Source organism: Myotis myotis, unplaced genomic scaffold (genome assembly GCF_014108235.1).
Source record: "Myotis myotis isolate mMyoMyo1 unplaced genomic scaffold, mMyoMyo1.p scaffold_m19_p_11, whole genome shotgun sequence".
Lineage (NCBI taxonomy): Eukaryota > Metazoa > Chordata > Mammalia > Chiroptera > Vespertilionidae > Myotis > Myotis myotis.
In genome coordinates this window covers 47,718,412-47,733,206 of record NW_023416315.1, presented here as the reverse complement: position 1 = coordinate 47,733,206, position 14,795 = coordinate 47,718,412, and the positions used below count along the sequence as shown (strand labels likewise).

At 40.9% G+C, this 14,795-nt stretch overlaps 1 protein-coding gene and 1 pseudogene across 4 annotated transcripts in view; one reads left to right on the top strand and one right to left on the bottom strand.

Annotated features, from left to right (window-relative positions):
* The window catches only part of CUL1 (cullin 1), a 100,949-nt gene that overhangs the window by 18,396 nt on the left and 67,758 nt on the right, over nucleotides 1–14,795 (top strand). The window lies entirely within an intron of this gene.
* On the bottom strand, nucleotides 3,241–3,349 carry LOC118666702 (annotated as a pseudogene).

The following is a 14,795-nucleotide window of genomic DNA, read 5'->3' as shown; positions in this document are numbered from 1 at the left end:
AGATAAATTTCTGGAGGTTTGAAAGTATAAGTTTGAGAGAGAGCCCTTGTCATCCTTAATCTGTTCCTTACCCATGCCACTCATATCCCATCCACTCACCATAATTCCTACTGGGTTTGGTTTTAAGCATCTGGCCTTCCTTTCCCATTGTTGGGCATTTAGGTTGAGCCTGTATCTCAACCCTAATAACCTCCCAGTTAATTTCATTGCTCTCAGGTCCCAGTCATCCCAATTCCACAGAGCTCTCAGACAAATGTTCCTAAAGCTTTCTTGATCTTTGTGGCCTGGAATGATTTCTCTCAGACCCTATGAGCTTGTATTGCAGTTTTTGTCTGTACCTTTAATATGGCAGTAAATCCTGTATGCCACCTGACAGCTCTAGTAGCTTCAGCTAAATCTTCTAAATTACATTGTCACTTGCTTATATATGTTGCAGTAGAGTATGAGCCCCCCTCTATCAGTAACATCTTAAATAGCAGCTCTGAAAGTTTCTGTCCAGCAGAATACTTGATACAACAGCCTTTCGTGCTAAGGCCCCCTCAGTATGCAGAACCTAGTTATTTTGTAGAGATACATGTCTTTCTGTGAATGACCTGAATTTGACCCATAAATGTTTATAGCTAGCATGCTTTAAAGCTGTTTTTTTTTTTTCTTAACAGCTTTATTGGTGTATAATTCACATACAGTAAAATTAGCTAGTTTTATTAAATGTATAATTTAGTGATTTTTAGTTAAGTTAGAGTTCTGCAGCCATCAAAGTTCAGTTCCAGAACATTTCCATCAATCACAGAAGATCCTTTTGCCTGTTTGTAGTCACTCTCCATTTCCATTCCAGCCAAGCACTAATCTACTTCCTGTCTCTGTAGTTTGCCTGCTCTGTGGACTTCATATGATAAATGGAATCATGTAATATGTGGTCTTTGCATCTGGCTATCACTAGTGTAATGTTTTGGAGGGTCATCTATGCTGTAGCATGTGTCATTACTTAATTTTTCTTTCTTTTTTTTAATTCTCACCCGAGGCCATGCTTATTGATTCTTAGAGAGGGGAAGGGGCGGGGGAGAGAGATAGATATCCATGTTAGAGAGAACATTGATTGGTTGTCTTTTACGTGCCCCGACCAGGGATCGAACCCACAACCTGGGTATGTGCCCAGACAGAATTGAACCTGCAACCAACCGAGCCACACCAGCTAGGGCATTACTTCATTTTTCATTGTCAAATAGTATTTTTTTAAAAAAATTATTTTTATTGATTTCAGAGGGAAAGAGAGAGGTAGAGATAGAAACATCAATGATGAGAGAGAATCATTGATCGGCTGCCTCTTGCACACCCCCCACCCTCAAGCCCACAACTCGGGCATGTGCCCCTGACCGGAATCGAACCCGGGACCCTTCAGTCCGCAGGCTGGCGCTCTATCCACTGAACCAAACCAGCCAGGGCCAGATAGTATTCTTTTGTAGGACTGTGACATTTTGCTAATCTATTCACCCACTAGTGGACATTTGGGTTCCACTTTGGGCTATTATAAATATGGTGCTATGCACATATTTGGGTGGACATATGTTTTGTTTGGAAAGGTAGACATGTCGTAATGGAATTGATGGGTCATGCGATAAATTTATGTTAACTGAAGGTGGTCTTTTAATACCCCAAATGTTTAATTATTAACTTTGAGAAAAGATATAAACAAAGCAAATTGAATAATTCTGATACATTCAGGTCTTTGGAATCTGGCTTGGTTGTTTGAGAAATAGCAGAACCCATTTCCAATTTGAGCACATGTTTCTGTTGCTCCTCTTACTTTATAGACATGGATTTAAAGATTTTGAATGATTTTAAGTAGAGACAAACTCAGCTCTTATCTCTGGAAAGCCATCTGTTAAGATATTAATTGGAATTTTTTATACTTGCCACCTGTAATTGCTTGAACTTAATTATAATGAATCTCTTTTGTATAGGGATGGAATGATATATTTAAATGTTACAAGTAAGTATAAGTTCTGCAAGCCTTGAATTTTCATAATGAAGTCCCATAGGCTTATCAAAGGTAGCCTGGTAGATGTGCAATAGAACGAACCCTCATTATTGAAGCACAACCAAGTGGGCTCCATATACAGGGTTTTTAAGTTTAGATTCCTTCTTGATTAAAAGAATGAAATTTGCCCAACTGGTGTGGCTCAGTGGTTGAATGTTGACCTATGAACCAGGAGGTCACAGTTTGATTCCTAGTCAGGGCACATGCTCAGGTTGTGGGCTCAATCCCCACTGGGGGGATGTACAGGAGGCAGCCAATCCTTTCTCATCATTGATGTTTCTGTCTCTCTCCCTCTCCCTTCTTTGAAATCAATAAAAATATTTTAAATGAAATTTAAAAATAAGTATCATTCAAATACTAATTAATGAATATTCAAATGAAGTAGAAAGTTTTACATAGTTTGGGAATGTAAGTATAAATAAACTTCCAGTTCATGAATTTGCTGGCTCTTTGTTGTCCTGTTGATTTGCAGTCATTAGGATTTGTCATTAAATAGTCATGTCCTGAATCTTTCGAATGTCTTTGTTGTAATTGCAAATTCAAGAGGAAGTCTTGGTAGCTAACACCTTTTACAGTAAGGTAGCACACCATCACCTTCTGTGGAAACAGCTTGCGGTGGGGAGTGGTTGATGGAAAGAACACAGCTTTAGAACCCAAATACTGGGTCTGGGTCTGAATCCCTACCACGTATTAGTAGAGTGTCTTTGGGCAAATTATTTAATATCTCTGAGCCAGAGTTTCCTCATTTGTAAGAAGTAGATAGTACCATACAGATAATAAGGTTATTGTACCAGTAAGTGTTCAGTGAGACAAAGTATTAAAGCCCCTATTGGCACAGAGTTTAGCATTCTAACCTCTAGTAAATATAACACCCTTTCCTTACAGAGTTGGTAAACTGACATGGAGCAAGCAGTTCTATTTGATGGACACTACTTAGGGGTGGGCATGGGTGTGGGAGAGTATATAAGGTGGTCATGGAGTCTATTCATTTTATAGAATGAATAGCTGTTTGTGTTTTAGAAATTAACCTGGGCAGAATGTGGGGGATGGGTTGGAGGAGGTGAGACTGGTGACAGACCAGTGAAGAGACTTGCTAGTGACCCAGGTGAGAGATCTCAGCCATCACATCATTTCACCCACAAGAGTGTATATATCTAATAAATATGGTGTTTTGGGTTTTGAATTTTCTGAGCATAAGCACAGGAAAACCATGGTGGCCAGTGCCTTAACCAAATCTATTATATGGTCATTTACAGTGTCTTCCCTTCTTTATCTAGGGGATTGCTAGCCTTCTTTCCCCTCATAGAAGAACTGTTTTTTTCTTTTAAATCTTACATATAAGAGTGGTATCATACTCTGATTCTTCTGTCACATTTTTCACTAAGAACTCTTTCTACAATTCATGTTGAAATATAGATCTGAGGTTGAAGCACTGTGTGTGTGGTCCATTGTGACTCTCCCACAATTTTTATTGGACAATTCTGTCAGTGGAATGTGGGGTTGATTCCAGGTTTGGGATTTTTGTTGTCGTTCTCATAAAACAGTGCCACAAATTCATGTATCTGCATATTTCCTGGTATACATATGCAAAGTGTGTGGGTCTAAATCAGCCGTGGGCAAACTACAGCCCGCTTGAAATGAATAAAACTAAAAAAAAAGAAGACCGTACCCTTTTATGTAATGATGTTTACTTTGAATTTATATTAGTTCACACAAACACTCCATCCATGCTTTTGTTCCGGCCCTCCGGTCCAGTTTAAGAACCCATTGTGACCCTCGAGTCAAAAAGTTTGCCCACCCCTGGTCTAAATCGTTTGTTTTGCTGGTGGTGTTCATACTTCTAACCTAGTCTCAGAAAACAATTAATGGCTTTATTGAGAGATACCCAGGATCATTTCTATTTTAACCAGATTTAAAATGTCACTAAACTAGAAAGGCTAAATCTAGTTTTGTTTTATGTGTTTATTTCATAATTTTTAAAAATTGGTTATGGGGATGGGGAGGGACGGAGGGAGGGCGAGAAACATCTATCGGCTGCCTCCCTCATGCTCCCTGACCAGGATCTAACTCGAAACCTAGGTATGTGTCCTGATTGAGAATTGAACCCACCACCTTCTGGTGTACAGGACAACGCTCCAACCAACTGAGCCACACTGGCCAGGGTGTTTTATTTTTTTAACAGTGAAATTTAACTGTATTTTCATTAACTTGAATATAGACTTTATTTTTAGACGATATTGTAATATTTTTATCTTTTTTCTTTCAGCTTTTTTACATTTTTTTTAAGCAGTCAACCTAACTCAAGCAGCTATAGTGTTTTTTGAGAAACCCTGTTTCTTGCATTCCTGTTACAATTCTGATTTGAATGGTCTTAACACTCCTCAGCATTGGCTTCTGCAACAGCATTTGCTCGGTGTGTTTGTTCTTAATTTATAGAAATGGAAATAAATATCATTAATAGGCAAAAGTGGTATGTGAATTTTTTGAGTATTTAAAGTGAAATTGAGGGGGTACAATTCTCTTATTACTTTAAAATTTATGTGTTCCTCCCCTGCAGTAGAAATGTAGTTACGTTCATTAAAGCCTTAGGAATTTATATTTCTGTCTGTTTTGTGTCGGGGGAATAATACATGAGGAGGATGCACAAAGTTTACTTGGTTAGGCATGTGGTGAGAAATGCTTGGCCCCGTAGTCCTATCCAAGGATCCCCGGCCCAGTCTTGTAAAGCCAAGGCCATCCTCCTCCTGGCACTAGAGGCTTAAATCCCCTTGTTTTGTCCCATGGTAATCTCTATTTTCTGAACCAGCACCCTATAGTTGCTTGTCATCCTCTGATCAAAACCCCTACCCCACCCCTCATTTCCCTACATTAATTCTTTAGGAAGCTTTCTCAAGTCCTGTTCTTTCAACCTACAGCCTCTTCCTCAAAGACTCCTTAAAGCCAAGGTGTGGCTCTTTATATTCTTCCACATCCCACTAGCCTCCATGTTTTTTGTTTTTTTATTATTAATTAAATCTTTATTGTTCAGATTATTACAGTTGTTCTTTTTTCCCCCCATAACTCCCCTCCACCCAGTTCCCACCCCACCCTCCTCCCTCACTCCCAACCCACTGTCCTCATCCATAGGTGCACGATTTTTGTCCAGTCTCTTCCCGCATCCCCCTCACACCTTCCCCCCCCCCCCAAGAATAGCCAGTTCACTCCCTTTCTATGCCCCTGATTCTATTATAATCACCAGTTCATTCTGTTCATCAGATTATTCACTTGATTTTCAGATTCACTTGTTGATAGATGTGTATTTGTTGTTCATAATTTGTATCTTTACCTTTTTCTTCTTCCTCTTCTTAAAGGATACCTTTCAGCATTTCATTTAATACTGGTTTTGTGGTGGTGAACTCCTTTAGCTTTTCCTTATCTGTGAAGCTCTTTATCTGACCTTCAATTCTGAATGATAGCTTTGCTGGATAAAGTAATCTTGGTTGTAGGTTCTTGGCATTCATCACTTTGAATATTTCTTGTCACTCCCTTCTGGCCTGCATGGTTTCTGTTGAGAAATCAGCTGACAGTCGTGTGGGTACTCCCTTGTAGGTAACTGAGTTTCTTTCTCTTGCTGCTTTTAAGACTCTCTCTTTGTCTTTTGCTCTTGGCATTTTAATTATGATGTGTCTTGGTGTGGTCCTCTTTGGATTCCTTTCGTTTGGGGTTCTCTTTGCTTCCTGGACTTGTAAGTCTATTTCTTTCACCAGGTAGGGGAAGTTTTCTGTCATTATTTCTTCAAATAGGTTTTCAATATCTTGCTCTCTCTCTTCTTCTGGCACCCTATAATTCGGATGTTGGTACGCTTGAAGCTGTCCCAGAGGCTCCTTACACTATCTTCATGTTTTTGGATTCTTTTTTTCATTTTGCTTTTCCAGTTGGGTGTTTTTTGCTTCTTCATATTTCAAATCTTTGACTTGATCCTTGCGCTCCTCTGGTCTGCTGTTGGGATTCTGTATAATATTCTTTATTTCAGTCAGTGTATGCTTAATTTCTAGTTGGTCCTTTATCACAACCTCGAGGGTCTCATTAGATTTCTTGTAGGTCTCATTAAGTTTATCAGCAGTTTCTAGAAAATTCTTGAAAAACCTTAAAAGTGTGGTTTTGAACTCTGTATCCTGTAGTTTGTTTTCCTCCATTTCTGTCATTTGTGTCCTGTTTCTTTGTCTCCGCATTTTTTATGCTTCCCTGTATTGATAAAGTGGTTTTCTATGCTAAGTGTCCTCTAGGGCCCAGTGGTTTAGCCTCCCCAATTACCTGAGGAGGACACTCTTGGTGCACCCCCTTGTGGTCTTTGTGCACAGTCTTGTAGTTAAGCCTTGATTGTTGTAGGTATCACTGGGAGGAATTGACCTCCACGCCAATTGGCTGTGAGAATCAGCTGTGTCTGCAGTGGGAGAACTTCTGTACTGGAGACACCCCTCTGGGGCAAGACTTGCTTCAATGGGGCTTTGGTGCTCACTGAGTCTGCCCTGTGAGTGTGTCCTTTATGTTTCCATGGAGCTGCAAACTGGATGGTCCCACTCTGACCTCTGGGTACACTGGCTCCTGGATCTCTAGGGAGGTGCTAATCTAGCCTCTGCCTTAGGCTATCCAGCAAAAGCCTCCCTCCAGGGCTTGGGCGGGGCGGGTCCCACGGGACCAACAGGGCGGGGCTAGCAGTTATGGCTACTCTCAGAGGCTCCACTTCTCAGTGTCTCGGCAATGCTGCAAGCCCCTCCGAAAGCTTCCCTCGAGTTCCGACCGATGCCAGACAGTCCTGCTTCTCCCGTATGAGTCTGGGTCCCCAGAGACTCACCTGGAACTGGAGCTCAGAGCCTGAGACTCCCTCCCGATTGAAAACGACAACTGCGCCCTCAGCCGCCAGCCTGCTCTGTGTGCGCCTCTGTACCTTAGTATTTTACTTCCGCACTGCGCCTCCTCTGAGTCTCGGTATGCTTTTCTCTTTCCTTCTAGTTGTAGAATTTCCACTCAGCCAGCCTTCCTGTGGTTCTGGGTGATGTCCGTTCCGTCTTTTAGTTGTATTTTTGAAGTGGTTGCTCGAGGCAGCAAACTCTGGTGTTTACCTATGCCGCCATCTTGGTTCTCCTCTACTAGCCTCCATGTTGAAGGTGGGCCTGTGCGATGTTTGCAGCCATGGACAGGCTCATTGGAGGCTCTGCTCATTCCCTCCCTGTCATCTGCTCGCCACCATATTTCAGAAATTAAGTGGACACTCTGACACCCAGTTCAGAGCCTTCATCTCCACTTCCAACACCCATTATCTGAGTGGACTTGGCTTCAGCGTGGACAGTCTTCCCAGGGCCTTGACCTCTTGCTCCTTGAACTCCATTTTGTCCCTAGACCTGACCCAGCCTGCACCACTTCCAGAGTCACCAATCACACTTCTAACCACAGCCACTTCTCCTTTATCCCTCACTCTTTCTGGAGACAGAGATCCCCCTCTAACTTTCTTCACTCCTTCATGGCCGAGGTTCCTAAAGATAGTCTTTAAGCATTTTGGTCCCTTCTAGCCAGTTCCAGTTTCATTTCTGCCCTTAAAACCACTGTCCTTGCTGAGGTCGCCAGTGACTTAACATGAAACGAAAGCCAAAAGCTACATTTCAGAAATCATCATGATAATGAAAATAATACCTAGCATTTATGAAACCCTATGCTGCCTTATGTAATCCTGACTCCCAGAGGAATTAAGCAATTTACCCAAGATCATACAAGAAATAATGGCAGTGACCATTGTTAGGTCCAGCCAACCATGGCCTTTTCTTTCCCAAGTCTCCAGGAAGGCAGGGAAGGCTCTCATTGTTTTGGGCTTTAACTTTGCAAATATAAACTTTATGGTTCCCCTTAAGTCAGTTTCTAAGTGTTCCTTGGGACTCGTTTTGGGCCCATCTTTCTCTAATTTCTCTTGATTCACTCTGGCTCCAGATTCAAATAGTGCCTGTCAGAGATGAACTCGCACAGCCCAGCTGCCTAGTATGGTTACACACACCACAGAATCACATGTGCAGAGGTAGACCACCTGCTACCAATCTGTCCCTCCTCTAGTGTGTTGTTCTGTCCTAGGAGATGGTCCCATAGTCCTTTCTATCTTAGCTTTATGTAAGTGTTCCTCATTCCATTCAAGTCAGCAAGAAAGAAATGCTTCTGTGGCTGCTTGTTGCAGTGTGACTTCCAGCTGTTAAAAAGTAAACAGCCAGAAGCTCTTTAGCTCTTTGATGAGCAATAGGATATTACATAGCTCACTAAAACAGTAAGGTGTATTTCATTAAGTGAAGTTAGGAGTATTTCATCATAAAGTGACAAAAGTTGCAGAACAGTGTGTGGTTGATCGCAAGAGTTAGGAATCAGTAGGGATCAGTACAGATGTATCTTTCCTTTTTCTCTTAATATGTTTTTTCTTGGAAACAGGGTTTTCTTAAAACACCAGTCCTGCGATATGTTTAGGAAAAAATACTCTAACAGCCAAGTCAATTTAAGAGGAAGATGCTTTATACTGGTTTTCTGACAGAAATTTATAAAATATGTTCACTGATTAAGTCCTCTGAAGTCTTGTAGCAAACAAAATAAAATATTTTTCACTAGAGCTAGCATTTTCCAAACTCGCTTTATGTTCTGTTTAGATTATGTCCAATTAGTGTTTAGTACAAGATTAACAATGCTCTTTTAAAACAGTCCTTTCATTGCTAATGAAACTGAATTACTGATATCAGAGAGGATATGTTTTTCAGAATTCTCAGTAGTTCATGCTTCTACTCAATGAAGGAAGTTTATACTGTTAAAATCTTGAGAAACAGGCTGTTTGATTAGCGCATGGTTTGAATTGTTTGAAGGCTGTTTAATATGATTATGTTGGCTTTCATGACCCTTTGAAACAAGACTTTTCTTGGAGACAAGTTCTTAAACATACAACTTCTCTTCTCCATTAGACCTGCTTACTTTGACTTTTGCATGCTGGTCCATTATCTTACTTTCTTAGGGAGAGGTGAAGGTGAAGTGTAATTGTGTGTGCGTGTGCGGGCATGCATGTGAGGTAATTTATTCAGGCTTCATGGCCAGTGGCTGGTGTATGAAGGTACCGCTGGCTCTGCCCCTGGTTCCTGTACTTGGTTAGTTGCATTTTGTGCCTCAATTTCCTGTGCATCCAAGTATCAAATAATGCAGATATTGTGTCAGAAAATTTCAGTGTTCCTTATTGGGTGCCTGTGACCACAGTACGTGCACCATAGAATGCCAGGGTCTGTATACTGCCTAATTTCCTAGGTACATATTTTGTTTAGTTTTTGTTTTTAACATCTATTGGCTTTTTGGCTCTCCTGAGTCTTTTGGTTATAAAATGTGATTTCTTAGGAAAATATTTTTACCCCTTACCTAAAAAAACATTCGAACGAACTTCTTTGACTGTTCATGAAGTCTGCATAAGATTCTTGATAGTTTTGTGGTGTCCCAGTTATGAGATGAAGGATTTATAGCTTGTAAAGTGGTGTATTTCTGAAAATTCAACATTGACTGATAAGCTAGTCTTTTGGGGGCATACCTATGTTATATTTTATTACTCCAATCAGTTTATAATCAGATATTTGTAGCATTCTTAGTTTTTTAAAAGTATCAGGCTTTTAAAAAATTAGCTTTCTTAAATATTAAACTACTAGAGGCCCGGTGCACAAATTGGGGGGGATGAGGGGACATTGGGGGGATAAGAAAACATTTGTAATATCTTATTCAATAAAGGGGAAAAATTTAAAAAAAAACCACATAAAAAAAGAAGAAAATATTCTAAAATTGATTGTAGTAATGGTTACATAACTCTATGAATATACTAAAAACCACTAATTATATACATAGAGGGCAACGTAAGTTTACAGTTGTTCATATGGAAATAAGGCAATAATTAATACCTAATAATACAAGAATAAACTCTGTTTCATGTACTTAAAATTGTAAATCTACTTTTGCCCACCTCTGTATTGTGAATGGATGAATGTATGGTATAGGAATAATATCTCAATAAAGCTGTTAAAAAAGTACACAAATAAATAAATAAATAAAATAAAGTAAGATAGATAGATAGATAGATAGATATATATATATATATATATATATATATATATATATATATATATATATCAGGCTTTTAAAAAATTAACTTTCTTAAACTACTAGAGGCCCGGTGCACAAAGTCATGCACCAGTGGGGTACCTTGACCTGGCCTGCGGGATCTTGCCGAAACCGGCTCTTTGACATCCCCCGAGGGGTCCCAGATTGCAAGAGGGACCCCCACCGGTACATAATCGGGGCCGGGGAGAGACCGTGGGAGGGCTCCAGGGCACGTCCAGCTTGTCTCACTCAGTCCTGATTGGTCGGACCCCAGCAGCAAGCTAACCTACCAGTCAGAGCGTCTGCCCCCTGGTGGTCAGTGCACGTCATACCATCTGGTCGACTGGTAGACTGCCCCCTGGTAGTCAGTGCACATCATAGCAAGCGGTTGGGAAGCCTTAGCACAGTGGTTCTCAACCTTCCTAATGGCGCGACCCTTTAATACAGTTCCTCATGTTGTGGTGACCCCCAAACATAAAATTACTTTCGTTGCTACTTCATAACTGTAATTTTGCTACTGTTATGAATCATACTGTAAATATCTGATATGCAGGATATATTTTCATTGTTACAAATTGAACATAATTAAAGCATAGTGATTAACCAAAAAAACAATATGTAATTATATGTGTGTTTTCCGATGGTCTTAGGCGACCCCTGTGAAAGGGTCATTCAACCTCCAAAGGGGTTGCGACCCACAGGTTGAGAACTGCTGTCTTAGCATATCATTAGCATATTACCCTTTGATTGGTTGAACGGATGACTGGACACTTAGCATATTAGGCTTTTATTATATAGGATTCTACATGACCAGAGCCCACCACAGTGCCTGGTACTTATAGTTCCCTACTAAATATTTGCCAAATAAATAATATTGGTCACTAAATTTCTGTAACGCTCATAAGTCTGCTTAAACACTGTGTTAAAATATGTATACATTTGTGATGACTAGGATTACATAAAACATTAATAATTGAAACCAAGAAATAAATTTATAGTCTAAAATTTAGTATGTGAAGGAAAAAGTTTAGAAGAAACAAGATAGAATTCTGTAGAGATTCTAAAGGGGGATTTGGGGCAAGTTCAGATACTCGGTGGCACTGGTATTTCATTATTTCCAAATCCTTTTAAAACATATTCTTTCTATTTTCATGATCTTTGTCCTACCATTTGTGTAATCTGTTTTGCTACTCAGGTATTCTTAATTTGAATGTAAGCAAATATGTCAGTGTTTTTTTTTATTATTTACTAGGGGCCCAGTGTATGAATTCATGCACCTTGAAAGGAACTGTGGGCCGCAAGGCTGTGGTGGGCACAGGGACAGGTCTCGGCCCATCCTCTGTGCCCCCGCCTGGTCCCTCCTGCCAGTAGCCTTGCTCCCACCACCACCACTCCCGTGCACTGACAGTGCAGAGCAATTGGGGCTGGTGCCAGCAGCAGTTCGAGTGGTGGCTTCTCCACCTCCCACTGGCCCTGCCGCTCGCACCCACTGATGGTGCTGAGCGCCAGCAGCAGTTGCAAGTGCTGGGCAGGACCTCGGCGAACGGGAGCAAAGAATTTTCAGTAACCACCAGAGGCTTGCCCTATGATAGCGACCGGTGCCCCACCTTGGTCTGGTGCCCCCACTCACCTGCTCCACCATCCTGCCACGGCCTACTCCCACCATGTTCCATGCTCTGCTGCCTGCTGCCGATGCCCGCCATGTTCCGCGCATGCCCTTTGGTGTTCAGCACACGTCATAGCAACTGGTTGTTTGGCTATTCAGTTGTTCTGCCTTTCTATTTGCATATTAGGGTTATATATTTATATGTATAAATAGTTTTCTGTCTTATTAAAGAATCTTTTCCAGTCTTGGCACTAAAACTATCCTCCTCTATTTTCCTCTAAGTCTTTTAATACTTTTATTGGACGTCTATTGCTGTATAACAAAATTACCACAAACTTAATGGCTTAAAACAACACACATTGATTATCTCAGAGTTCCTGTGGGTATGAATCCATGGGTCCTGTGCACAGTCTTTCACAAGGCTGCCATCAGGTTGCTGGCTAGCACTAGGACCTCATCTGACACTCACCTAGAGAAGCATCTGCTTCCCAGCTCTGTGGTTATTGGCAAGATTCAGTTCCTTGTGGGTTCTTGGACTAAAAGCTTTTGTTCTTTTGACTGAAGAACACCCTCAGTCATGACCACATGGACTTCTCCATATGGCAGTTCACTTCATGAAAGCGAGGATGGGAGCAAATCAGTAGAGAAACTACTAACAATGTAGCTCAATTGGAAGTGACACTTAGTCAGCTTTGGTTAGAAGCAAGTCACAGGTCCTTACTTGAGATCACGAATACCAGGTGTAACAGTGGGGGTCATTTTAGAGTCTATTTGCCATAGATTTTGGTCTTTTAATATTTCAGGATTTAATCTGCTTTATATTGTGTTGATTCTGACTTTTTTTTTTCTGTATGAGTAAACCTGTTATCCTAGCCCAGTGATGCCGAACCTATGACACGCGTGTCACGCGAACTCATTTTTTCGGTTGATTTTTCTTTGTTAAATGGCATTTAAATATATAAAATAAATATCAAAAATATACATCTTTGTTTTACTATGGTTGCAAATATCAAAAAATTTCTATGTGACACGGCACCAGAGATAAGTTAGGGTTTTTCAAAATGCTGACAAGCTGAGCTCAAAAGGTTCACCATCACTAGACTGAAAAGATTGAAACTCCTTTCTTCCCCACTACAACATGTCAGGCCTTCTATTTTGTATGAGTCTATTTCTGCTCTCTATTTCGCTGGCAAATTTAACAATGCCACTGACAACACTACACTGTCTTAATTACTATAGTCATTTTGATAGCCTTGAAATCTGGCAAGGCAAGTCTTTATTTTCTTTTTCCGTATTATGTCTTAGATTTTCTTAAGCCTTTGTTCTTACATGTGCATTTTAGACTTAGTTTGCACAGTTTCTCAAAGCTAACAAAGAACAATACATGTTAATTGTAAATGCGTTAAATCAATTTTTGGAGAATTGACCTCTTTACATTAATTAGTCCCTATTCATGAGCATGGTATGTCTCTCCTATATAATACTTTTGATAGATGTCTCCGAGCACTTTATATTGTTATTACAGTAGATGACATTTATTGTTAATTATATATTCTAACTGTTGTGAGTTATAGAAAATATAGTTGATTTTTGTGTATTTATATTGTATCAGGGACCTTATTAATTCTTCTTAATAATTTAATAGTTGACCTGTAAATTCTTTTGAAATAAATGGTTTTACAACTGTAAAAACAAAACATTCTTTCATTTATTTATGCAAACCATTGATTGAGCTTAGAACTGGGCTCTGACCTAGGTTCTCAAGTTACTGTGGTGACCGGGAGAGACGGCATCTGTGCCTGCGATCCTTCTCACCAGTGAAGTGAGACTGATGCATGGAATCATGACCTTGAATAATAGTTAAGAAGGGAAAGTCCTGTGAAATGGGCAAACCTGACCTGTCTGGGAGCTCCCTAGTGAATCTGACCTGGCTGGAAGTGTAGCTGGAAAACAACTTGATGAAGAGGGAGAACTTTCCAGGCAGAAACAGCAGCAAATGCAAAGATCCTCTGAGTGGGGAGGAGACCATAGTGCCCAAGAAAGGGAGGAGTCTGTGCTGTACCAAGGGGATGAAGGGGAGTTTGGTAAGAGGTAAGTGAAGAGATAGAAAAGATCTGATGGTGCTGCAGTAAGGATTTCTCTGCTTCCAACTACTTTGCCCCCTCCTGCCCTCATTGCTCTCAGGATAGCAATCTCATCAGATCTGCAGTCTTAGACTCAGCTGCTGTGTGAGGAATACATGGGGAAGTGATAGGTTTCTGATTTGTGGATACATGGAGTTGCCACTTAATGAGATGCAACATTGTGGAGAATGGAGTCTGGGGCTAGAGCCTGAGTTCAACTGTACACCTGTTGGGCTTGAGACATCAGCAGATGTTACTGAGGCAGTTGGATATAGACAGGCCTGGAGTTCAGAGAAATCTGGACTGGAGAATTTAAGTGGTAATTTCCACTTAGGGGACAATTAAATAAGTGCCAGAGAAGAGAGTGTAGGTTTAAATAGGTGATGCTATCAGGTGGTAGTAGCACCCATCCAAAACACCCCAGTGACTATCAGGTGGGGTGTTGGTATGATCTTCTCAAGATAGATGAAAGGAAACTCAGATTGAAATTATATTTAGGAAACATTTGCTGAATTGTTAGTTTTCTTCAAACTTGAGGGAATTCTTGTTGGGCATTTTTCTGTCCCACATTCAAACATATCTATGTGACTACTAGAGGCCCGGTGCACGACATTCGTGCACTTTGGGGGTGGGGGTGGGGGTGGGGATCCCCTCAGCCCGGCCTGCGCTCTCTTGCAGTCTGGGACCCCTCGGGGGATGTCCGACTGCCGGCTTAGTCCTGCTCCCCGCTCGCTGCTTCTTAGCACTGCCTCAGGGGCAGCTCCTGTGTTCAGCATTTGCCCCCTAGTGGTCAGTGTGCATCATAGTGACCAGTCGTTCCCCCGTTCGGTCTATTTGCATAATAGGGTTTTATTATATAGGACTAGGGGCCCAGTGCACGAAATTCGTGCACTGGGGG